This window comes from Porites lutea, chromosome 6 (assembly GCF_958299795.1).
Source record: "Porites lutea chromosome 6, jaPorLute2.1, whole genome shotgun sequence".
Lineage (NCBI taxonomy): Eukaryota > Metazoa > Cnidaria > Anthozoa > Scleractinia > Poritidae > Porites > Porites lutea.
Genome location: NC_133206.1, coordinates 30,571,503 through 30,595,123, shown reverse-complemented (window position 1 = coordinate 30,595,123; position 23,621 = coordinate 30,571,503). Strand labels below are relative to the sequence as shown.

The following is a 23,621-nucleotide window of genomic DNA, read 5'->3' as shown; positions in this document are numbered from 1 at the left end:
CTTTGCAGTCAACCAACATGTTTATCACACTTCTTTTAGCAAAAAATTGTCCTGAGTTATCCTACACATTGCATTATATAATTCAGGCTAGTTATAAACATAAAATGTGTATACAAAGATGGCACCACATGCAGACAACCCTCTGTTCGTTTGTCTGTTGTTGTTATTGAAATATGGGCATCAATCTTTTGTACTGAATAGAAGGAATACAGATCAACGTAACGGTGGCTATGTACAATTTGCATGTACTCCAAATTACAGATTTGAACCTCAACGTTCAAACGAATCAAGAGTGAAAAAAAAAAAAAATGAACAGAAGCTTAACCTGCAAGCAATGAATAAACCTGTTTTCTACGGCAGCTTATACTCTAAATTTACAAATTTTGTTTGGTTTACATGAACAAATCCATTGCAGGATATTTGAGCAAAAGGTACGGTACATTGTACAAAACTTGGTGATTGATAGGCCTGTTTCTCAGTTGACAAAAAGATAATCTGGAATGATGAAATATACATCATTGTATATATTTTAATTTAAAACGATATCCTTACTAGCAATTCATGGTACAACTGTAGGTGCTTTTTAATATGTATCCTAACCCTTTAAGTCCCAAATGTGATCAACATCAATTTCATCCTAAAAATATGAATACCAAATCAAGAGAAAAAGTTATGAGAATTGATCAAAAGATCAACATAAGAAAAAATGCTCTGATCTTCTAAAAAATTCTCTTAACTTATTTTTTAAGGAAATGTACAAGCAAGTATTGAAATCAGTCTGGAGAATTAATATATTTGGGGATTAAAGGGACTAAACAATCCCTTTTGCTAAATTGTTTTGCTATGAAATTATGGGATTTAAAAATATTATTATTTACAGTGACTGACAGTGAATAAAATAGTACATAATTTTCTCCATAACACAAATCAATAGCTTTGTAGTTTTAAATTGTAAACACTTAGAAAATATATGCCTCAGTATCAAAGCTTTTACTGCTGTTTGTTTTTATGCTGTAACAAAAACATTTTAAAACAATTGCATCTTCCTCTGTCAAGGCTGTACTCTAAGGAAAATTGAAGGAAGCCCATTGCTCTGGAACTGTAAAATCTAGGGTGTCCAGCATATAATTTGTATGAAAAAACTAAGAGTTCCTAGTTGCCCAGGAGCATGGGTTAGGAGCCTGGAGCCACCGGGCTCAGCTAGAGCACAGCCCTGTATGTGTATGCAAACTAATCTAAACAATTCCTTTTAACTTTTTTCCCTTCATTTTATACATATTAGGGCACATTTACTACATTTAGGTTGTTATATATAGTTGAGTAATATGACAGTTAGCATGCCCAAAGCTAATAGCAGCAAAATTCTGAGCTGTGGGCCATTCACTTTCTAGTGCTCCTCCCTCTTATCTCATAGCTGATCCACCCTGTAGGAGTTTGAGAGAAAAGATTGTAGTAGAATGCAAACCCTTTGAACAACAGCTGCATTAATTGTTGGACAAAATTTTCTGATGAACATTGAATGCAGCATTTTGAAAAATATTTTAGTGGGGATTTTTAAAATGTATTTGTACAATGTAGTTGTAGAGAAGGCGCAGTGTATTTTAAGGTGAGGGCTACATGTATTATTGCAGATACTCCCATATGCATTAACGTAAGAAAAAATAGTAGATACATAAAGTTTGTAAGCTTGGCTTGGGAAATACATGTATGTATCTTAATTACTGTTTATGCTGACTACACACGCATGAATTATGATGACCGCACATTTACACATAAGGACCAGGGTCTGAACAGAGTAACTGACTGTTTCAACAAGGGGCCAGTAGTCCACGTTTTCAAAGGGTGTCTGAGGGCATGCTCCCTCACAAAATTTTAAAATCACAAAGCCCTAAATAAGCGATTTCCAGCATTCAGAGGACTAAACTGAGGATAAAAGAGTTTCATTCAGGAAAATTTGGGTTAAGTCAAATTTTTACCTATTAGCCACACAATTAAATCCTACAAGCAATGAACAAATCATTGTTACTGCGTTACGTACATTTTCGCGTGAACAAATTCTGTTTTTGTCCATGACATTATTCAAAATAGTAGCTGCTTCTTTAGGGGAAAAAAGTATCCGACTTCTCTGAGTAATGTAGCCAACATATTTCATTGATCATCGGTGCTTATTGAAACTTCTGAGGACCAAGACCTTACATTGGTGTCATTTACAAATGTAGCTCCTCTAAGAGGGGACCATCATCAGGAAACAGAACAATGTCACTGTTTGCCTGCATAGCAGTCATTTTCATTTCCTTTTTACCAAAAAAAGGGGAGGAGTGTGGAAGATGTGCGAGGGCATGGGGCAAAAAGAAGCAAAAATTTAAGAGGGGGGTAAATTGGGAAGGAAATTAAATGCCTACTGCTGAGTGCAGACCTTTTATCAAACACGTACACCATTTATCAATGAAAGGGAGGCATTGATGTGCGTATGTACTGGGTGTATTGTGATTGCATGGTTGTCTGTATACTAAAACCATCTGAGTAATATCTGGTGTGCCCAGATCAGATCAAATCCTCAAATGGTCCTACTCCAAGAGAATTCTTTCAAATTTGCTCTGCAGAAAACTTCTAATTAAAAGTTCTTTTGTGGGGAGGTACTCGATTTCACCTGAAAATGGAGCAAAAGGCTGCCATTGGTTGAGCTTTTACTCAGGAAAGTGTCTGCTGTGGTAGCTTTGACTGTTTACTTATAAATTATATTACTCATAATTGATTCAAATACTGCGACTTTCTCACCAATCTTCAAGGTGTCAAAAATTATTGGGTTGTATGCTCAAAAATAAAAGATAATATTATCTGTTTGTAGCTTTGCCTGAAGCTAACCAAAAGAAGATGTTCTAGTTTTCTTTCAAGGTGATTTAGTTTTCTCTTACCTTTAACTTATGGATGTTTACGTCTTATGTCATGGAGTGAGTTTGTGTTTATTGAGTGCCAATAAACAAGAAGTGTTTTTTTACACAACTAGTTTACAAGGTGCCATGTTCTGATATCTTAAAAGTACTACATAGGCAGCATGCGAAGAAAGTGGTGTCTGATAGCCTAGTGTATTTTGCTATCGGGCTAGTGAATTCTGTTGTTACCCAGTCAGCAAATTGATTATTTTGGGGGAATTCAAATTACAGCAGAACTATAGTCAATCCTGGTTATGAATGTTTTTTTCAGGCTGAATTGACTTTAGGGCTAGTAAATACAAGCTGTAGAGCTGTAAAACTGACTTTCTTTGCACCCTGATAGGTAGTAAGCCCTTTACTAGCAGTGTCTCAAATCCTATTGAAATGGATTCCCTTTCTGAGAGCAATCATTCAAATTAAAATCTGACACTATTAAGTTTGCAAAGCATAATGATGGTAATAATGATGATGATGACAAGAATGATGTTGATGATGATGATGATGAAGATGATGTTGCTAATGACAACGATAGAGCGGTTTTCACTTGACTGTCGTAAAACCAAAACCAAAGTAAATACACTAGCCAACCAAAGGGCGTAGTAAAACCAAAACCAAACCAATTCCTCAATTACTTTCGACAGTCAAGTGAAAACCGCTCTAATGAAAAACTTTAGTCTTGCTATACTGATCATAGATTTCAGATTTTTATTGTTTTGTACTATTGACAAATATCATAAGTTAATGTTGTAATACATTGCAAGAGCAAAAAAGAGAACAACAATCACACAAATGGTGAAAAGCAAAATGTGCAGTGACCAAAGTAGCTAAAAAAAGCTTGTGAGATGGTCATTGCCGTGTCTAATTAACTGATGTACCAAGTATGCTAATCTTGAAATTGGACAATGTTAAGGTTACTAAGTACATTTTACAGCCTTAGATGGAGTATCCCAAGGAGCATCCACTATTATTGTGGCAGCGTGCTTCTGAGGGTGGAGCACCATGCTATTATACGTGATTCATAAAAGTGGACTAATCGTTAAAATTAAAATTTATATTGTATTCTAAGTTCTACATAATAGAACTTACCATCTCATTATTTGTAAACAGTAGTTCCAAAAGGTATGAGTAGTATGCTTGATCTTGGCTAGGCCTAATGTGGAGATAAAATGCAAAGTGTTTTAAATTACACGTACGTTGTTGTATCACTTGAATGTTGTGTTATGACCAAAAAAGTTTAAAAGTGTGTCAGAGAAGTTTGGCAAGTCATGCACTTTAAATGCAACTTGACAGAGGCAGATCTAGGGGAGGGGCTTGGGGGCTGCCCCCCTTACTTTTTGACAAAAGCCGAGGCCCTCATGGCTGAGGCAAACTAATACTTCGCTTTGGCAATTTTTCAAACCCCCCCCCCCCCCCACCCCCCGTTACCTCAAGGTATGGATCCACCACCTCTTGAGTAGAATTAGATGTACATTTGTAGTTGTGGACCCGAATAAGGGATAGTTACACGGTTACAAAAATGGGTGAATTCTTGTTGGGGTGGCCAAAAGGTGGCTGCTGCCACTTCATAGTGGTGGCTGCTTATTAATTTCCCATTCTTTTCTACAATTTTATTTCGGGACTATGATTACTGGCTGCTTGATAGAGGGTGGCTGCTTAATAGGTGACCGCTTAGTGGAGGGTCAACTGTAGTTTCATACATAGATGGATTTGGCATCACCTATCTTACCTTCTTTTGTAGGGGAGGAATATTCTATTTTTGACTGGGGAATAGAGGGCAGTCACTCTGTGTTTTTCCTTCTTGCACCCAATAGTAATTTAGCTTCAGTTTTTGCATACATTTTTACTGCTTGATGCAAAGCTGGGAAATTGGAAGGTAGCCACAAAGGGTTTTAAAAAATGGAATAACCATCTCTACTGAATTCAGGACAGGAGAAAATATTGGTTCCTCATAAGCTCAAATAGGCCAAATATAGGCCAAACCTTCAAAGGCAGTAAATAATGGGATAATTTTACTTTTTCTTTATTAAAGAAAAAGTAAAATTAGAATTACTAAACTGATGTAGTTAAGTTACAGAAAACATGACACTTTGTAAAATGAAACATGTCCTGTTCATGTTTACATTTAAATGTTTGGGACATAGTTGAATTTTGAAAAGCTTTTTGTGCCAGGCTGTACACTGCATGTTAAAAATAACTAAGGGCCTGCCCTCGACCATGAATATGTGGGAATGCTTGAAAATTCAAAGAGTAATAATAACTAAAAGTAAGTTAAGTGGCCACTGGATCTTAACATCACTGGAAGAAATAAGCAAAGTGAGGTTCTCTGTTGTCTTAACATTACCACATATTAATTTTTTACTTGCAGCTTTAGATAACAATTAATAATATACTACCTCATTTCTTCAGAGCTGACCCTTTCATGATGCTCTCCGAGCTGCATAAGAGAAATGTGTCAAATTTATACTGGTGTCAAAGTCATACATGTAATTAACTGCAACACTCGTACTTGCTATGCAGAATGTAAACACTGCCCCCACCCTCTACCATCAAACGAGGGGAGTATTCTGAGCAGAGGGCTGATAAAATTTGAAACCATCCATTTTAAGACATTTTTTGCACATAAGTACTGCTTCTCTTTCGTTCCAAATCTTGTATAAGTGTTTTGAATTCAATGTAATGTGTGGTGGTGTTTGTAGTGTAATTATTTTCAGAAGAGTACTATCCTTTTGCACAGTTTAACGCTGAAGTGCCATTAGGGACTGGGAGATTGATTAGCCTACAGGGTGTACGATGCCCTCACTGGGGTGTCTGTGGAGGCATGGTGACTGGGTAGTAAAGTAACACCTTGAATTTTGGAACCAATTCCGGAGTGACTTGTACAGGAACAAAATGTCATTTAAGTATCATGTAAACAAATACAGAGAAATATGTGGAGATGAAATGAACTTGTTCTGGAATGAAATTCATTCCAGTATCATTTGAATAGTAAGGACGTTTTGCTTCACCATCTCTCTTCACCCAGGTGTACAAATGGGTAACAGCAACATAATGTTGGAGGTCACCCAGTGGTGGACTATCATCCTGTCCACTTGGGGGCGGGGAAGGGTTGGCGGCAATAATACAAATATAGGTGCTTCATGCTAGAGAACCTGGGATTAACTCTAGCCAATTGTGAGCTTCATGACTTGTGCTGCTTCACCTTGAGAGTAGTAAACACATTCCCTCAGTCCCCAAGCATTTCATTATTTTAATTAGGGTTTTACTGTAATAGTTATTTGTTGCTGATTTGAATATCTCAGGTCATGACTAGACCTTTGAAGTGTATAGGTATTAATTCCTGGTTAATCTTTAAGAAAGCCATTCATTAAAGAAAACTTTTGTTACCTCTAGGGAAGAAATTGGATCTTGGGGAAACCTGGAAGGCAACAAAGATGAAGTCTGAGGGTAAGTAATGTTCATATTATTGCAACATTATGGAACAGGTGCATGTGTTCATCTCTAGTGACAGTATTTTGTTTAATATCCTGTTCAGAGAGTCACTTCTTGTGTCCAAAATAGTGGTCAGTGGTGTTTTTGTAGTGAGGAATCTTGTACCTAATGCTTTCCTCAAAATAGTAACTTGCAATGAGCATGCATGCATTTTAATGTTGTGGTGCTTGTGTCCAGAATGTGTGGAAGGTTTAAAAGGGGTAAAGGATTTAGTAGATGTTTGGATTGTGATGTGACTCCTTCAAGACCTGAGCTAAGAGCTAATTTCTTCAGGTGTCTACTCTTACAGTTAGTCTGCAAACTGTTATAAATTGTACACTAATTACCAGGTTAACAATATACATACAGTAGGTGTCACACACCTGCCCAAATAATTGTCTAATAATTACACAATAAAAGGTTATATTACTAGTAAGTCAATCTGAATACACAGAAGGGCTTGTTTGTGATTTCACGACTCATAAAAGTTAACTGAATTATATATCATAATCACTGTAAAGGAATTTGATTTTACACCACAAGTTTTGACCAATACCGTTATCATGGCCCTAGAATCTTGATAACCTTTCACAGCCATATATATGACTTTTTAAAGTATTTTGTGTTGTTCAGCTGTGTTAGGTTTAGTATTTTTTTTGTCGTGCTCTTGTTTAAATACGTTGAAAACCATAAGCATTATTATCCTTTCAAATGTGATCACTTTATTTACATGCATGATTGTTAGCTGTATTCATTATATCTAGCATCTGTTGATACACTATAGTACAAGCTTTCTCCATGATTTCGTTTGAAAAACAACAAATTTGTTAGAGTCCAGCTAAAGATGTATAACTATTTCTAGGAAAGGCTAGACTTCTATGAGGGAGACCTAATTTTATGTGCAATAAGTTATTTTTCGAATTACTCGTAAGGGCTATTGACTCACCCTATGTTTGGCTGCTCCTAAAATTGAAGAGAAAGCGAGATACATGTTTAGCATTGAGCTGTCCAGTACGCAAGCGACCATAGCCAGACAAATTTGCTAAAACATGCTCGTAGTTGCTGAAAATATTTTTGTCTTTTAGCACTTTTTGGTGTAGAATGTATGGAAGACAAGCAACAACTGCATCATTTGATCTACATGCTACATGCAATAACAAAAGCAAACAAACAAGACAGTACCTTTTACGAACTGCAAATAATCACGTTTTGGGAATTTATCCACAGAATCAAAACTTAAATTCATTTGAAGTGGATATGTTTTCATGCAAAGACTGAATGGTGATTGTCACCTCCTAGGACACTCGACACAGAATCACACAAAGTAGAATCACTGGCGATCAAGGTGGCGACTGTTCCATTCTTAGCCATATGTAGTTACAAATGTAGCTATCTATTCGTTTCCACATTTTTTTACCGAACAATGCGGTATTGAAGGATTGATTATTAGATTTAATGCAACAAATATTTAGCGATTTTCCCAATTTGTGGCAACGTTGTTCATTCACACCATGAGTTAATTACTCTCTAGTAAATCGCGTGTTCTACTACTTACATTAAAACCGATGTTTTCCGTTGGAGCTTCCATGATCTACTCTGAACTCTGTAAAATTGAAGAAAAAACAATTGAAACGGAGAGCAATTGAATCAGTTACGTACATGTGAAGTTCGAATGTCTGGCCTAATTTGAGATTCCTACTTGGTTACAGCCAGTAACCGGTATTTGGCACTTCATCGGGCCTTTTGGGAGTCTTGGATTCTAGGTGGGCGTGCTTTCGCGGTTTGATAATGCCTGATCACCGACAGCTATAACTTTGACCATCGTAATGTCAACTAAACAATCGGCTGCGAAGATTGCATACTTACCTGAGTGTTGCGTTTGAAAAAGTACCCCTGCACAGTGTATTTTTCAAAGGAAAGGTCAAAGCTTCTTAGCGAACGTTCGCTACTCACAGCGGACACACGTGGATTCTCTCTCTGTGACGACGGTGTTGTTTCATGTCAAACATGAGTAGTGTTTATGTTAACTTATGACGTGTCTGATGGTTGCTTTATAAGGTTGATATAGACTCCAGCTACATCAGCTACTTCAAAAGTTGGATACTCATATCCCAATGTTTGTCTTAAGGTGTGTTAAAAGGGATAAAAAAGAAAAACTTTATAGCATGTACTCACCACAGCTCATAGAAATTCGTCACCATCGTGTATGTTATATACTGCTATTGTTTTATCATCTTCCAAGCGTTTGGCGCGCTTTTCGCTACATATGACAGTCATGTGATTAGAACTCCAACCAATCGTGACCATCTCGTACAGCTGTAGTATTCGCTTCTGGCCGAGTGTTTGAAAGCCCGTTTACACGCCATAGCTTAATCGCATGCAACGTCTTTACGGTGGGATTCTGACATGATTCAATGAAACAAGGAGTGTCCTGTGCTTGATTTATGCTACACAATTTTTGTCACTAGTTTATTGTAAACACATCGCGTGCGATAAGATGATACCATGTATGACGGTCTTCAGGAAGAAATAGAGGGTCTCACGAACTGACTTCCGCGATTTCGAGGCGAATTCTGCGAAAACTTTAAACATACCCTGACCTTGAAACCGTTGAATCTTAATAAACCACTTCGCAAACCTAAAGAAAAAAGGTTCAGTTGTTATTAAAGACACCAGTGGAAAGACTGCTCAGCCGCTTTCATTTCAAAATGCTCCCACTGGACACGAAATGAAAAGTAAATTCTTGTATTATGCCCAGTAGCACAGGAAACGGCATAGCTTGTTAACAAAACAATGCCAAGAAAGAAATCTCTTCAACGAACGATTAACTCAGAGATCAGAAGAGACTGTCGAACCTTGTCCAGCTTTTTAAAAGCTTTCGAATCCACATTTTAGAAATTTCTTGCAAAATGTAAACATTTTCAGTCCTCGCATGATACAAGTCTGAGCATGTACCTACCTCTTTTCAAATACTTCTTTATCGGTGCAACTCCAGCTATAAAAACTTTTAATTGTCTTCTAGCTTTGCTATTTTCTTCAAAAGAGGCATCATTTAGCCTTCTATCAGATCTAGAACTCACTTGAACAGCTTCGCGAGTCTTTGACACGGCCAATCCATACCTCTACCTCTCCTTAAATATCCTTCTTTGGGTGTTCATCGGTGCATTTCAGGGATTTTTCCCTTGACTGTTATTTGCTCAGACATGCAGCAGCGATGCAAGTGTCTCGATTACAATAGTTTTTTTTAGCTTTTTCCGATGTTGCAGCTTTCCTTTCACAATACTGCCCATCGCACTGTTGGGTTGTAGGCGTTTTTTTCTCTTTTCTTTTTTTGCTTCACTCTCATCGATAAAGTGTCGGTTGTTAATCAGTATTGATTTGGCAGGTAGTTGTCCGTATTTCCTATACAGATGACTTTATTTATGTGTTTATTTTTCTTACGACAATTGACCTTTGTTAAAATGCGTTCAGTATTGTTGCGGTTCAACTTAATCTTTGGTTTAAATTTTATTTCCCTTTGTTTTCGGTTATGAGAATGTATGGTAATGAGTTTTTAAAAAAAATTGAAGCCAAGGATAAAATTGAACCACAACATCTATACTGTTTTCAGGTCAACAACAAAAATGTTTTATTTATGTAGAATTAACTGAGAAGAAATTGTTAAACGTAACTCCGATATTCCGTCTATGATACGTAGGCTCCTGCTGTGGAATAGAAAAAATTACTTCTCCCACCAAATCACGTCTCGCTTTACAGATTTAGGAGGGATTTTACCGTTTTATTATATAAATGGATCTTCTGGCGTAAGGGGTCTGCCCCTTAATATTTCCCTTGGATAAGAAATCATGATGTTCTAAAGCAAGAAATGAGCTAATGTTTCGGGATTTTGGCTTGAATTAGCATATTTTAAGATTGTGTTTTCAATCAACGCCGCTCGGTCGGAATACACATTTGGTGACAGTTCTAAAGAAGTGAATTTATTTGACTATCTGACAGTCACACTAATTCGGTCTATGCATGATTTAGTGAACTTTATAGTCAACGGTTACATTAAATTCTCGATTGTTCATTTGGCCTTTGTTTGATTTCAATCTGTTGTCCGTTTGATGTGGCACTTCCGCAACGTTTTACATGAAGTTGTTTGTGTAGGTACACAAGCACTTCTCGGAAATAGGGGCAGATCTCTCGGAAAATAGTGGTAGATATTGTAAGAGTGAAATACATCGGGATATTGGGCAAAAGTATAGCTTTTAACGTAAATAGATTTTCCTTTTGCACGAGCAAAATAAATACCTCATGAACCTGGGCTTTCTTGTCTGATTCCCAGTGTTAAAATTGGGTTACGGCTTTGTTTAACCCTTTTAACCCTAAGAGTGATCAGCATCAAATTTCTCCTTGTAATAGCAATGCTTTGTAAAATAGAGTGGTCATGAGAATTAAGGACAAGATCACACAAGATGTGTTTGATTGATATTTTATCAACTTGTCCCCACTACTTCTGTGGTAAATGAATAGGGTGACAAATGAGAATTTTAACTTTGGCGGAAGCGGCGACCCTGGCGTTTAGAAATTAAGCGAGGGGCTTCTGACAAGGAAACAAAAAAAAGCAGAGTTTTTGCCTAGCCTGTCTTGCCTTTGTTTCCTTATGATCGCTTTTTAGCACCACAAGGATTACAGGTAAGGCAACGTCTGTATTGATCATAATCGATTTTAATTGATCATTTTTGGCTTCAGACCTTCCAGATCTGATCATATATAATGCCTTTCCTTATAAGACAGAAAACGAATCTCAAGTTCACGCGTGTTTTACCCTTAAGTAAAACCTTATTCGTAGAGACGGCCTTCAAGGAAGCAAACACATCCAGCTTCATGAATCCAAAATCAACTTTTACTCTTTGTGTTCACTTATTTGTTTCTTTAATGATTTAATTTTATACTTTATATAAAAATAAACACTATTTATGTGCAATTCTTTTGTTTTTGTCCTAACGTAAAATCAGCTTTTCAATTTTTTTCGTGGATATTCCATATCGTGCATGATGTCGAATTCTACCAAAAAAGCCTATTCAAGTATTGCACCTCACGATGGGGGCATAAAAGGTCACGTAATGTTTACATGAAATGTCACGGATAGTCATAATGTATTTTGAACACAGACCTCTTTACATAATAAATATCGCAGAAATCCAGACAAGGGAAATATGTTTCACCTTGGTATGTGAGTCAAACTTATTGCATGTTCAAATTTTTCTGCTACAACTAGATTAGTGGGCTACATGTGTTCAGCTGGAAGATGTGGCACGTCAATGAAGTTGTTTTGTTCAGTTCAGTACAGTGATCTTATAAATGTTGACATTACATTCTTTTTATGCAGTATCTACAATAAATATGAACCTGACACAGAGAGACAGAGAGGGAGAGAGCTATGTAGTGGTCTTGATTACAGCCTTTGATCTCCTTTGAGTATTTTAAGAAATTATAACCTAACAAGAATTACATCATTTATCTCTAGATGTGCCTTGACATGTGTCACACAAACAGTCGTGTTCCTGTGAAAAAATGTAAAATAAAAGCGACATGTAAGAAAGAATTAACACAGCATCATGCCAAGGGTGCCCATACTTGGCTGCTGGATTATTATTCTTTTGTTTAAATTAAAATTAGCCTGATTAGCCCCACTTGAGATAACGTATCCTGGTTAATTTTGTACTGACGAACGAGGCTAGTCAGGCAAATTTTGATTTAAACAAAAGAATATTAATCCAACAGCCATTTTTTCATCGGGTCTGTTAAGTTTCGAAGAAACTAGAGATTAAACTCCCAAATACATTTTTGTATTAAAACTATCTTAAATTTAACATACGACACCATTAGAAAGCTAGTCTAAGGGTGGTACGTTTCTTTGAGAGAACGGAAATACGTTTTCAGTTCTTGCATCCAAAAACGGATTTTCTTTTCCTTTTTTTTTTTTTTTTTACAAAAAAGATTCAATACTGGATTGTGAACATAAAGAGGAACTCATTGCTCAAGTGGATTCATTAGATCAAAAATCTAAATCCGGACTCTACGATCTACGATCTTCGTGTTGCACTTGTTCTAGGAGAAACCTTTTTTTTAAGCTACATTTGTACGTCGTAAGTGCCTACCTGGGGATTTCCTGTTTCAGTGTCAATACCCCTAAAAGGAAAGATCAAAAGAAGTGTTGTTTTAATCTTTATATTGTGTCTTCAATTGCAATATTGTTAAGGAGTATTGTATTTTGATTACAATAAATTAAGTGAGTAGCCAAGAAAATGAAATTATCTCAAATGTGCCTTAGTCCATAAGTGTATTCACGGAATAGCGCCTTCGCACTTACTTACTGAGTTTAGGCACGCGCACTTTTTCCATGGCTATAACACCAGAAACCGTGATTTCCTGCGCCCTCCCTTCGCAAAAACTACTAAATACCAAGGTAGCTTCAGAATAAACGGTGCTCGGACCTACAACACCTTACCGAGAATCGTTAGACAAGTAGAGATGCTCAGCGAATTTCAATATATTATATGAATCAATATTAAACCAAACGTTTTCGACTGATCAAGTCATCTTCAGGCTAAAAATAGCAAAACTGTATCCCTCATCTTACCTTCTAGAAGCACGCACGAAGAAGAATTAAAGCGGAAAAGACTGCTTATAACACAAACGTTTTACAATTGTTCTACACCCACTGATTTATGCGTGCGTTTCGTTTGGCCAATTGCTTATTTAGTAGAATCAGACTAGTTCAGTGGAAACATGAGGAGAGTTGGTAAAGTGTCATGCGAGTTTAGCTACGGCTTAAGGGGTAACAAAAACATGCAACTTGTTTTGCAACATTGCCGCAAAACGAGTTGAAAGACGATGTTGACGTTCAAACCTGTCTTGCGACAAATCAGGCTGTTGCAAGATGTGTGAATACTAACTTCTGATCGGTTAAAATTACTCGGACGTCACAATATACACGGAAGCTACGTCACTTGTTACTAAAAAAGTTTGTCTTGGGCCGTTAAAAGGCGCAGCATGTATAGATCTTGTTGCAAAAAGGAGAACTACTCTCTAATTTCTACAACAACGTTTTGCTACCCGCAACAACCTGATTTGTTGCAAGACACGTTTGAATTTGGGTTGTTTAATGCACAACAAGGCTTTTCAGCTCGTTTCACGTTTTTGTCGCCCGTTGTACCAAAGATTTACACTGAACAGATCCGATAATCAAGAGTCCAGGGAAGTTCTGGGAATAATTAACAATTATTGGACGAGGTTGAGCAAAATATCGTGATTTGTACGTGGCGAGCAAATCAATTATTTGCCGAAGCCGAAGGCTGAGGCAAATATTTGATCTGCGAGACACTGACAAATCACGATATTTTGCGATAACCGAGTTCAATAATTTTTTTATCATTCGATCACCGAGTTTGTTTTTTAAGGAATATCTTCTTCTCCTTCGGGAAGCGAAGCGATCTGCCATTTTCAAGCAAAAGCGATCGCAAGAAGGAGAAAAGCGTGGTTTCATTTACGCATGAGCAGAATAGTATTTGCAGCCAAAAACAGTTGAACGACATTGCGCATGAGCAGACCATTAATTGTAAGCAGTTATTTGCAGCATGTGGTGGGCTCTCGGCCAATGAAAAGGAAGAAACATTTGCATCGAATGATAACATGTGAAAATATCACCGTTGCTATGGCTTCATAATAAATTGCGCCTTTCACACCGGAAAATTATTAAAGTGAAATGGTTTGGTAGTTCATTGGTGTTTATATAATAAATGGAACATTACATGGCCGCTTGGAGATACGAAATTTCTCTTCTCGTGTTGAAAAATATTTCACTCGTTCGCCTCCGCGCAGCCATGTAATATCCTCTATTTATGTTATGCCATACCCTGGGGGGTTTTCTTCAGTGCACTGCTGCACTCTTTGTCCTTTTTCCGTCCAACCAGGCAGAGGAAAGAGCTATTATAAAAGAAGGTAAACACGTTGTTGGAGTCGTGGTGATTGAAAACGATGAGGAACCTGTCCTTTTTTTTCACAGAACAAAGTATTAGATATTAAATAATGTCAATAAGGGATCAGTATCAATTTTCTTTCTAAGAAATCTTTGTTACTGGCACCTGTCTTGTTAACAGTTCTCAGTTAAAGGTGGGATGAATCTTAATAACATGAGCAAGCAAACGTTCAGAACTAAAGGTCATGCACTTTTACATCTGACCTTTCATAAAATCACTTTTGTGTAGGTCTAAATGAGGGCTAAGACTGTTACATACATTTCCATCCTCCAATGTATTGTTTCTATTAACGAGCTGTAAATTTTGCTGTTCGTCTTCCTCTTCGTGAGCCTGACCCCTAGAACAAACATTTTTCCGTTAATTGTTTTTTTTTTTATCCAGACAGTTCCTTAGCTACGAGACGTAGAGGCATAAGAAAAAAAAAAATAAGACATCAAGGGTTTCATAAGGAAAAAGTCACGTTTTTATAAGTAAATTTGATCGAATGTGTACTTCTCCAAACTTTCTACATAAAAATGTATAAAAATATTAAGACTATTAAGGAATGAGGAAGAGATCTCACTGGCTCAGCTGGCTGTTGTCTTCTTCATTTGAAGCCTCTGGCCCCGTCTAAAAAAAATAAGAGAGATCATACATTTTCAGAACTGATCGTTAACTTTAGTTTTAAGAAACCCCATAATTTTTTTTCTTATAATGTATTTAAATGATTTTATAGCACTACCAGTTCTAGTGGTCAGTGGCCGATCCGTATTCGCATGCTCATTAGTTCGCTACATCCTTCACGTTATTATGTTCATGGTTTTCCTTTGTAAAAGGGCTCATTGGTTGGTTGTGCGGTTATGACATGTGGTTTCCGAGCCGATTTATGGGAAAGGATTATAGAGGGAGCATACCGGTTCCGATAAAACCCATCAAATGGCCATAAATAGGATTGGAAACCACACACCAAAGAAGAAACACACAACTTAACCAAGGTTAGCCTATTTCTATTTAAACCCTTTCACATTCGTAGGCTACAGACACAATTGTTTTTTTCTCCCACACAAATTTATATATTTTTAGCGTTACGCAACAGTGCCTATGGTTATATTTTGATCTTGGGCCACCTTTGGTGTTATTTGTTATAGGAGGTGGCTGCCCAAAGCAGTGGAAGCCCCTGGATACTGGAGGCACCCAACCTCCAACCAGTGATGCAGTTGTTAAAAGCGTAAAAGAACTGTTCCCTTTCAAATCCACAAGAAATCGATACGATAAAGTTTTTCATTTCCAAGTTACAGGCTGTCAAATTATAATCGTTTTAGTTTGAGTCCACTTTAATCCTTTGAGAGACCCTGTTAGACGCTTAGAGGTACGATCTTAACCAGCATTCTTTATGAAAAAAAGCCCTTACCTTCTTTTCAGCCATCTGAAAAAAAAAGAAAAAAAAGAAAAAAGATTAGATAAAAACACTATATTGTTAGCCGTCAGTTATATATATAACCTTGCAATCCAAGGGTTGAGTTACGGCAACGCTACAGGGATACGTAAAATGATAAAAGTACGAAAAATTCATTAAAATTTTGATTGCTAGATAATTAATCACACTAAAACCAGATCTATTGACGCGTTAAATTTTTCAAATGCTTGATTCCTAATATAAAATATTATTCTTAATTCATTCAGTACAATATAACATGGCCCATAGTTAGGCTTGCGTGCATTAAAAACAATAAAAGAAGTCTGGAATCTACACTCTGTTTTTTATAAGAATATATTTTATATACAGAGGCTGAAATTTGCGAAATTGTAAGAATATGATAAGAATAAACCCAAGGCCAATATTTTGAAAAGGATATAATTTTGTGTTGAAAATTAGTAAATACAATACAATTATACGTTTTTAACTTAACCGTAAAATTATTCCTTTCTCTTAACGGCAAATTTAGCCATCAAAACGGAAAAATGTGCATTAACTGCAGCTTATAGCCCAACACATTGTTAAATGGAAATGTCAAAAGCTGTAACTCAAGAATTATACAAGCCAAAAATTGGCAGAAAAATAAGAGTATTCGGCCAGCGCCTGAAAAACAACATCCTTATGAAAGAAAAGAGTGCATTTGTCTCATTGGATTGAACTGGCGTGACTTCCTGATATTTTAAATACGAGCGTTTTGTGGGGGGCATTTAATTCCTGAGCCTACTTCCTGTACTCTAAAATGTCCTTAAATGGTTTGTCCGTTATTAGTGCTTGGCTTCAACATTATTTTATCTTAGCTATGTAAGATTTTAACATTGAAATAATTCTTGGTTAGTCTGTAGAGTGCGTGAATTAGACACACGATAGGTGCGTCTGAGCAATTACTGAGAGCTTGGTCTGTGAACCGTGGACGGTGAGGGCCAGTTATTAAATATGACTTAAGCCAGTTTTTAACAAAACCTCGTTCTAAGCCATTTTGTTCATGCCAAGCCGACGTAGCTCAATGAATGATAATTTTTTTATTTCAAAAGGCTTGAAAAAGGAAAGGGTTATTGAGTAAACTCTTTAAACATGGATGAAACACTTTTCCAGTAGAGTTTTAATAGTAGCAAAGTAAATGTTGACGCACAACATTGATGTATTTTCCGAGGTATTTGGTTTTTTAAAGTTATTGGCACTGAACTATTTAATATTAATTGTCTGTGCCATACTCGAACTTCCGCTAGTGTCAACTCCAGAGACAGGTGTAAAGTAAATTTTTTTGTTTTTAGCTTTTAAAATATTTCCTTTTTCTTACGGGCTTTGTTCCCATGTAATGTTATTTTTTTTGAATAGGACGATTGCTCTGGAAAGCCAACCGAGATTGGCTTAATCTGAAACGTAACTTGACTGCAATCTGTGTGAGCTAACCACAGGGAGCAGAGAAGTTATTTGTGTCCTTGATTGCAGTTAAATTTTTCAGCTCATAGAGCGATATGTGCCTTTGTTTACTGTAGAATCGAATATGAACTTGTGTAAGGATTATATCTTACACCAGTAACAAGATCGCATGACGGTTTAATACAAACAAAGGCGCATCACGCCATGAGCTGAAAAATTTAACTGCAATCAGGGACACAAATAACTCCTCTGCTGCCTGTGACCTAACTATTACGTCAAAGTTGATGTTTTCAATCTACAAATAGCACTATGTGGTCTGTGTTGTCAAGCGTTTAATTTAACGTGTATTAAGTGCCCCTGGTGTTTGTCTTAAGTTCCGTCAATATTATTATAATACCTCTTAATCAGTCAAGTAAAGAACTATTAAAAATGTCGCGTGGCTTTTGAATGTGGGCGGGAGCTTTACGTTATGTACTCTTGCGTCACTGGAGCGGAATCATCGTGATTGTTTACGCCGCCATCGTGATAAAACCGTGGAATCAACTTATTTGTCAAAACTATAAGACGAGTGGAAAGGATCACTTATCTGCTCACATTAGGTATTATGTGCGAAGTGGAAACATTTATCTCCTTACTTATCGACTGATTAAAGACAGCTTAATTAGTGGGAAGGTTGCGTTACTCGATAGCCGCAAAATTGTACATTACCATAATAAATCGTCTTGTATTCAGTCAATGTTAGACACTTAGTACAATGACATGTGGCTACTTGTGAACCGTTTAAGATTCCTAGATCATGCCATGATCTAGTGAGCCCCACTTCCAAATGTTGTTCTTTCTGTATTTGTTGTTCTAATTCCATGTTGATTTTGGCAATTTTTAGCCACACGCAAGGAGCGATTACTTTCAAACAACCTGTTGTGTACGAAGTGAAGTGTAACATTGATTATATTCTCTTCTTTTCTGAAACACAAGGCATGGCGCAGCCCGCAGTAAGTGAAATCTAAAAAGTATAGGTGTCTTCTCTTTGAGGTTCTTTACTTACCGGTGTTGTTTACTTTGTCTTTTGATACGTCAGATATCCTCGAGCCAAACTTCAAAGTAGACTCCTTTCTTTCGTGCCATCCATCGACTGAAGCATGCGCAAAGTGATTGTCGAAGCTTGCAGAGAGTCATGGGACAAAGTGGAAAGCTGTTAACGAAATAGGCTCGCAAGGCGTCCATACTGTCTAGGACTGCTTTGAAGTCCAGCAAAACATCCACTCCGTTTGACTCTAACTACTCAGTTAGAAACTTAGAACGTAAAAACAATGACTAGATATGTTGCATACTTGGCCGAGTTCGGGAATAATTGCTACTTACTACATCCAACGAGAAATTGATTAAAACATAATTATCTACAGTGAATTCGTTTCTGGCGTGAATTCAAAGGATAGAAACCTTTGAGATACCAAACTGTTTAATGTTCACTTTTTTCTGGTCTTTTTGGTGTTGTGAGTACTTCCTCACTCGTACACATACAGTCTTTAATCGACTTCACTCTACCGAGAAGACGAGGACAATTTATGTGCACGGTAAAGCAAAGTTTTTATGAGCTTCTTTCCTGTAGCTCTGACAGTGTCGTAATAGACAAGTGCCAGCAGGTGTCATGTAAACCTTCTTCGCTTCTACTCGGGATGCTGAATACCAAGGAAGGAAAGAATGCCCTGGCTGTGAACTTCTGTAGTAGTGGGCGCGGTTTATTGTGGCTAGGAAGTCGGTTGGTGTTGTTTCGTCGGAGTTTTGCTTTGCGCTCAAGGTTTTCTTCTTATCGAAAGGCGTTTGCTGCAAAAGGCCCGATTGGGGGAACCTATGGCAACTCTATCAGCCTGTTCATATAAAGCGCAATTCACCTTGTACGGCCATCCTTAGGAGTTCGACTAAATCCTTACGTTTTACGTTGTGTTGTAAAAGTGTCCCTTTAAGCCTGCTTGCGAGTAACTCTCTTTTACCTTTGCATCAATTTAAACCCGTTTCACTGCATAAGTGAGTGATCAAGCAGAGCGTTTGCAAATTGAAAGCAAAATAGAGGCACAGGGTCCTGGCTGGAGACGTAAGAGATCTTTTATTTTTGACATTTCATGGCTTATTCCCACCAGCTAATATATCTTTTGGAACTTTCTGCATATTCAGTTATGAACCTTAATCAAGTTTTTATTTCATACTCAATCAATTAGTACGTGCAAATATATCTTCATATTAATGTTTTGTTCTATTTTTAGAAAACGTATATGGGTTATTTTTTAATTTTGTTACTTTTGACTGGTTACAGGCGTAATGGTGATACACCCTTATTTATTCGAATACTCTTTTTGGATCCTTCGAACTCATTAGTGTGAGGTTGTGAATTTTAACGGTTATTCATTACTGGCCTCAGTTTTAAAAATGTGGATAGCACCATCCATTGCACTAATAATTATTAAGGGGATTAGCGATAATAATTGAGTACACTGTCCTGTCTTGCACTTGATCAGTGGTTATAACATTCACCTTTAGCTAAACAAACTAAGCCAGGGGTTTTTCTTCTATGATCAAAAGTGTTACAGGAATGTTGCACCGCCAATAATTAAGATCTTTGCGGTAGTCTTTGTGAAGGAGAACCCTCTGTGGCCAGAAGTAAAGCTAAAGGTTCCACCATAACAATAAAAGCAATCGAATTATTAAAACACAATTTTATTTACACTAATCTTATATATTGATTATTACATAAGTATATAAAAAGTGCCAGAATATACATAGCCAAAGGATTAATCTCCTCTTGCTCCTGTTAAAAAGTATAATGAAATTTAAGTTAGAACCGCAAAACCTCTTTTGGAAATTTTCCAAGGCCTGGTTTATCTACTTTGCTAGAGCAGGATGTTTACTAAGCCTTATTTCGCTGATGCTAACTGGTCGAAAACCGAGCACTTCCGTGTCTATTCCCTCACGTCATACAAATATATTGTCAACCTCGTTTTAAGCCCTAGGGACGAGGTTGATATATTTTGTCTTCAAAAAGCAAGAACAACGCATTGCTTCACCTCCCGCCATTTTTTGAGCGTGGTTAAGCCTCTTCTGTGCATGGCATCCTCAGAAATCCGGGCAAATTGTGGGTAGTAATCAATTATATGAGATGTGGCACATGTGAAGACGTCTGAATCAAATGTCGAACCTAAATCGAATCTTCCATTTGTTTTAGTCGCAGATTTTTAATTCAATTGATTTGATTGATTTTCGTCGAATTAAATCGATTCAAACGTTGCATTTCACATGTATTTGATTCTCGAATAGAATTCGGCACATGTGTAAACTGTTCACAGTTGCCTATTTTTCCGTAAGATCGTCGAGATCGAGGGCTTTGCGTTACGGGCAGCCATCTTGATTTTACACTTGTGTACCGAGGGGGCAGGCGTCGGGGTTTATAGCGGTGGGGGAAGGGAGGCGGAAAAATATATTTCTCGCTTCCTTTTAAATCGTCCCCCATCCCCTAAGTAGATTTGGTACTCCTCCAAGATGCCCAAAGCGCAGTTTTGTGCTCTAAATTGGCGCATGGCCTTAAGGCCCAAAGGAGAATTTTAGCGTTTATCCGTTTCTCGAAGGCCTTGGTATTTGACGGGCCCGGAAGGCTGTTTTATTTTATGCCGTGTTTACATTCAAAGTCAAGGTTTTATTATTTTTGAAAATTATCAGATAAAGTATCAAAATGAACTTGTTAAGGGCTAAGACGCACACTACCATTCCTCAGATATGGCTTCGGGCACGGAAAGTTAGCGATGCTTTCGAGAAACGGACCCGTGACCACGGTATTTGAGTTGAAAACAGGACGGCTACACAACTTCTTTTTTACACGTAAGGCCCTTGAATATTGTATCATTAGGCTAAGCAGCAAAGTACCTACCTGTGGGTAATGACCACGCATTCTTTCAGATTCCACGGTTAAATTCTCAGACCTAGAAAAAAAGGCACGTGGTCGAGGAAAGGCTATATATCAAGCTTAACATTCGAGAGAAGCAAGTTCGCCAAAGAAGTTATTTTGAGACGCTGAAGCTTCATTATTACTAGTGTTAATATAACTATTTTCGTCCAATGGAGTCTTCGTGTTCTCAATCCTCCTACCAATGTTTAATTCTTTCACCAGCGGTACAATATTGCACTTTGGAGAGGAGCAAGGGAGAGCACCCATTTTTCGTTGATTCTGTGTTTTATTTATTTATACATGTATGTATATTTTTTTAATTTACTTTAACACGAATAACTTTGTAGAAAGTGGTTGTGGATTTGAGGTCTCTTTGTTGAGCTACACACCTTTTCTTTTTCTTTTTTCTCTTCTTTCTTTTTTTTTCGTTAAAAAATTAATCCAAATTTTCATTCAGTACCCTTAACTTGTATGGTTTACCCTATAGTTCCAGGAAGCCTATAGTTTATAAGCCCCCGGCTTCTATATAGGCTTCCTTGCCTTTACCACATTTGATCTTGTAAATAATTTAGTTGGAATATTGTATATTATCTTTTATGTATTTCTGTATATTGTTGTTGTATTTCTGGCTAATGGCGAAATGAAAATGAATGAATGAATTGTCTCTTCTGCCTAGACGTTGTAAGAAATTCGCCAAAAAGAATATTTCAAAGAAAGAGTTTTAATTGAGCGAAGAATGGGGTTTAGTGTATGCATTTTAGACGATAGCATTTGCAAACGCAAGTTGCCATCGGGCGAGGTTCGATATCTTATGAGTAGAAGAAGGGAAAGTGTTTAACTTTCAATTTATGATACTTCTGTCTCTCTACCTTAAGAAGGTTATTCCTCGGCGCAAACTCTTTCAGAACAACTCTTGCGCACCAGACCAGACTATTTTCTTATGGGTATACGCGTTAATTTACTGATAAATTTACGCTAAGTTTTAAGTTTCTTACCAAGCGGGCTGATCAAATTCTTGATCCCAATTCTGAACAGCTCCCTCGCCTTCAACCACTGCTTGTCTTTCACCCTCGTTGTCTTCCTCCTCCTCCTCCTCCCTTTCCCTCTCTGGACTCTGAGGAGAAACAATACTTGACCGCTTATGCTTATATATATACGGGATGAAATCATCCCCAAATGTAAGTACAGTGTAACCCCGCCTTACGACTAACTCGCTATAAAACCATCCCGTTTATACAACCACGACGCATCCGTAAAAAAGACTAGGAATCACTTTTTATTATCATTTCTTGAAGAACCCGGTAATACTACGACCGGGATTTGATGGCCCAGCGGTTGTCGAGTTCCACTTAAGTGATGTGGTCTTCTGCTTTAAAGTTAACTAATTATAGTCACCTGGCATATCACGTGGTACAAAAAGTTACAATGAAGGCGAAACGGTGGCGAATGAAGGATAAACAAAATTTTACCTTCTACGTTTGAAAACATTCTTCTTGAACTTTACAAGTAAAGTTTTGAATAATTTAAGACTAAGGACATTTGCCTTCGAAATTGTTTATTGAGTTGCAATAAACGGTCATGCCAAGTGTTAATCCCGTCACCATTTTGTCGATGATTTTAGCTTGACTTACTGAAACTGACGATGGTGATGATGTTAATTTGTATTTTACCCGGGAGTTTTAGGAGGTGAATCTCACGTCGTACCAAATTTCGATTCAGTTCCATCGTCTTTGGCAAAGTTATAACTCGTATGTTCCTATTCTTACACCTCTTGAGTATATCGCTGAAGATTTTATTTAGCGATCCTGAAAACCAGCCTTCCACGATTAATTCTAGTTAAATTCTGTCAGAGACTTTACTGTTGTTTAACCGATATAGATCACAAAAGATTCATTTATTGTCTTACAGATGATAAAAGCAACTTACCTGTTGAAAAAACGACTCCGTTTCAAGGGAGTACATGTAGCCCTCACCAGGCGGCTCCTGTTCATCAATCTCTATGGCCATTGGTTCAGTGGCGTCACTAAATTACATCAAACACAGGTAATTCAGGAACAGTTTATTTTATTTCAGTTATTATGTTTCGTTCCGTCTCGGAAACAGTACATAAACTATGACATGATTACATTATATAGATACCTCTTTAATACAAATTATTATTCCACTATTATGTCATTTTACCATATAAGGTTAAGAGAACGCGCAAAATACGAGGTCGTAATACACTGTAGTATCCCGGTTTAACCGGTGTACAACAGTGCGAATACCGGCGGATGCAAAAGGAGCAACTATGGCTGAACTGGACGAACCGGCGGACCAGAATATAATAGGTTTGGCATATAATACGCGCAAAGATTTTGCTCATTGTTAACGTCATTCTCACAGACGGAATCAGGATGTTTCTGCATACTCTTACCAAAAAA

General features: G+C 37.3%; 5 long non-coding RNA genes across 5 annotated transcripts in view; 1 reads left to right on the top strand and 4 right to left on the bottom strand.

Moving 5' to 3' along the window:
* LOC140940240 (uncharacterized) overlaps positions 1-8,027 on the bottom strand; it is an 8,153-nt gene extending 126 nt beyond the window's left edge. Inside the window, exons 1-6 of the long non-coding RNA XR_012166322.1 lie at positions 7,957-8,027; positions 7,348-7,364; positions 6,318-6,348; positions 5,327-5,367; positions 4,020-4,083; positions 1-1,424 (exon numbers count right to left, since the gene is read on the bottom strand). The exon at positions 1-1,424 is cut by the window's left edge and continues 126 nt beyond it. This is a non-coding gene — a long non-coding RNA (uncharacterized lncRNA). The remainder of the gene's footprint in view (positions 1,425-4,019; positions 4,084-5,326; positions 5,368-6,317; positions 6,349-7,347; positions 7,365-7,956) is intronic.
* Positions 1-15,727, top strand: part of LOC140940237 (uncharacterized) — a 33,985-nt gene extending 18,258 nt beyond the window's left edge. The window contains exons 3-4 of the long non-coding RNA XR_012166319.1: positions 6,324-6,377; positions 15,556-15,727. This is a non-coding gene — a long non-coding RNA (uncharacterized lncRNA). The remainder of the gene's footprint in view (positions 1-6,323; positions 6,378-15,555) is intronic.
* On the bottom strand, positions 11,391-14,360 carry LOC140940246 (uncharacterized). The gene is made up of 3 exons (XR_012166328.1): positions 14,305-14,360; positions 12,548-12,578; positions 11,391-11,950 (listed from the first exon to the last, which is right to left on the bottom strand). It is a non-coding gene; the product is annotated as an uncharacterized lncRNA (long non-coding RNA).
* Positions 14,694-15,951, bottom strand: LOC140940250 (uncharacterized). The gene is made up of 4 exons (XR_012166331.1): positions 15,909-15,951; positions 15,819-15,833; positions 14,991-15,037; positions 14,694-14,765 (listed from the first exon to the last, which is right to left on the bottom strand). It is a non-coding gene; the product is annotated as an uncharacterized lncRNA (long non-coding RNA).
* Positions 15,952-21,642: 5,691 nt separating this feature from the next.
* LOC140940247 (uncharacterized) lies at positions 21,643-23,239 on the bottom strand. Its single transcript, XR_012166329.1, has 2 exons — positions 23,125-23,239; positions 21,643-22,312 (listed from the first exon to the last, which is right to left on the bottom strand). It is a non-coding gene; the product is annotated as an uncharacterized lncRNA (long non-coding RNA).
* Positions 23,240-23,621: the final 382 nt, after the last annotated feature.